Consider the following 3,204-nt stretch of genomic DNA (forward strand, 5'->3'; position numbering starts at 1 on the left):
GACAAACGCATCCTGTAGGTTATCAGCGTCTCGTCAGCAACACTTGAAAAGTACTTCTGGGTCACGGAATTTCTCAAAATAAAAGTCTCCCACGTAATAGTAGAAACGTGTCAATAACCTGTGATTATGAATGATATGAAAAATAATTGTCTAAACATTAACAATGATTCATATTTGTTCATATTTAAGTTTGGGTAAAAATTGGGTTTTAAAACATGTTCCAAAGTCAAATCACTGTACATGGAATGCATATCGGCTTACAGAGCAACTATTCTGGGTTCCACAGTTCCACAGAAAAAAATATTGTTGGTAATACTCAGTAGGGTCTGTAGAATATAAATTCAGCAAAAAAAGAAACGTTCCTTTTTCAGGACCCTGTCTTTCAAAGATAATTTGTAAAAATCTAAATAACTTCACAGATCTTCATTGTAAAGGGTTTAAACACTGTTTCCCATGCTTGTTCAATGAACCATAAACAATTAATGAACATGCTTACAGACGGTAGGCAATTAAGGTCACAGTTATGAAAACGTAGGACCTAAAGAGGCCTTTCTACTGACTCTGACAAACACCAAAAGAAAGATGCCCAGGGTCCCTGCTCATCTGCGTGAACGTGCCTTAGGCATGCTCCAAGGAGGCATAAGGGCTGCAGATGTGGCCAGGGCAATAAATTGCAATGTCCGTACTGTGACACGCCTAAGACAGCGCTACAGGGAGACAGGAACGGACAGCTGATCGTCCTCGCAGTGGCAGACCAGTGGCAGACAACATCACACCTGCGGGACAAGTACAGGAGGCAACAACAACTGCCCGAGTTACACCAGGAACGCACAATCCTCCATCAGTGCTCAGACTGTCCGCAATAGGCTGGAGAGGCTAGACTGGGGGCTTGAAGGCCTGTTGTAAGGCAGGTCCTCACCAGACATCACCGGCAACAATGTCGCCTATGGCACCAACCCACCGTCGCTGAACCAGACAGGACTTGCAAAAAGTGCTCTCACTGACGGATGGCGGTTTTTGTCTCACCGGGGGTGATGGTCGGATTCCGCTTATCGTCGAAGTAATGAGCATTACACTGAGGCCTGTACTCTGGAGGCGGGATTGATTTGGAAGTGGAGGGTATGTCATGGTCTGGGGCGGTGTGTCACAGAATAATTGGACTGAGCTTGTTGTCATTGCAGGGAAATTTCAACGCTGTGCATTACAGGGAAGACATCCTCCTCCCTCATGTTGGTAACTCTCCTGCAGGCTCATCCTGACATGACCCTCCAGCATGACAATGCCACCAGCCATACTGCTCGTTATGTGTGTGATTTCCTGCAAGACAGGGATGTCAGTGTTCTGCCATGGCTAGCGAAGAGCCCGGATCTCAATCCATATGGAGGCACGTCTGGGACCTGTTGGATCGGAGGATGAGGGCTAAGGCCATTCCCCCAGAAATGTCCGGGAACTTGCAGGTGCCTTGGTGGAAGAGTGGGGTAACATCTCACAGCAAGAACTGGCAAATCTGGTGCAGTCCATGAGGAGGAGATGCACTGCAGTACTTAATGCAACTGGTGGCCACACCAGATACTGACTGTTACTTTTGATTTTGACCCCCCCTTTGTTCAGGGACACATTATTCCATTTCTGTTAGTCACATTTCTGTGGAACTTGTTCAGTTTATGTCTCAGTTATTGAATCTTGTTATGTTCATACAAATATTTACCCATGTTATGTTTGCTGACAACAAATGCAGCTGACAGTGAGAGGATGTTTCTTTTTTTGCTGAGTTTATATATGGTGTCATTTCATGGGCCTCTGAATAACACGGAGTGTTGCTGGCCTTTTACTCAACGCATTCCATCAGCGACAATGCGAATCACTGTATATGGAATACTTATTGGCTTATAGAGCAAAAACTGTTCTGGGTGCCGCAGTAAAAGTATTGTAGGGAATACTCATTAGGGTCTGTGCCTTCAGAAAGTTTTCATACCCCTTGACTTATTACACATTTTGTTGTGTTACAGCCTGAATTCAAAATGGATTACATGTATTTATTTTTCTCACCCACCTACACACAATACCCCATTATGACAAAGTGAAGAAATGTTTTCAGAAATGTTAAAAAATGTATTGAAAATGAAATACAGAAATATCACATTTAAATAAGTATTCACACACCTGAGTCAATACATGTTAGAATAACCTTTGGCAGCGATTACAGCTGTGAGTCTTTCTGGGTAAGTCTCTAAGTCTCTTAAGTGTCCACCGTTCCTGACCTGTTTCTGCTTAGTTTTGGTATTGTGTATTGTTGGTCAGGACGTGAGTTTGGCGTGGGCAGTCTTATGTTTCTGTTTCTATGTATGGGTGGGTACCTAATATCGGTTCTCGAATTAGAGGGCAGGTGTGTTTCACTCCTCTGATTGAGATCCATATTATTAAGGTAGTGTTTTCACATTGTTTGTCGTGCGGTGGTTGTCACCTGTTGTCTGTGTCTATGGTCTGCACCATACGGCTGTTTCGTTCGTTCGTCGTTATTATGTAGTCATTTTCCTGTTCGTTCGTTCTGCGTTACATGTAAGTCCTTACGTTCAGGTTTGTCACCTCCGTTTGTTGTTTTGTTTAGTTTTAAGTGAGTTCGTGTTTAGTCGCTTCCACTTAACTAAATATCATGTCAAATCACAAGTCTGCATTTGTTCGATCCCTGGCTCCTCCTCTTCGAAGATGACAGTGGAAGAGGAAAGCCGTGCTACACTAGAGCTTTTCACACCTGCATTGTACAATATTTACACATTATTCATTTTTAAATTAGTCTAGCTCTGTCAAGTTTGTTCTTTATCATTGCTAGACAGACATTTTAAAGTCTTGCCATAGATTTTCAATCCGATTTAAGTTGAAATTAACTAGGCCACTCAGGAACATTCGATGTTGTCTGGTAAGCAACTCCAGTGTATATTTGCATTTGTTTTAGGTTGTTGTCCCTACTGAAAGGTGGAATTTGTCTTCCAGTGTCAGAAAATGGACAGCAGACTGAACAAGGTTTTCCTCTAGGATTTGTGTGTGGCTTAGCTCTTATTTTTAAAAATTTTTCCACCATGCTTGGAAAATATGAAGAACGGTACTCAGTGATGTGTTGTTGGATTTGCCCCAACATAATGCTTTGTATTCAGAACATAAAGTTGATTTCTTGCCCCATTTTTGTCAATTTTAGCTTATCTCTCG

This window comes from Salvelinus sp. IW2-2015, linkage group LG13, assembly GCF_002910315.2.
Source record: "Salvelinus sp. IW2-2015 linkage group LG13, ASM291031v2, whole genome shotgun sequence".
Classification (NCBI taxonomy): Eukaryota; Metazoa; Chordata; class Actinopteri; order Salmoniformes; family Salmonidae; genus Salvelinus; species Salvelinus sp. IW2-2015.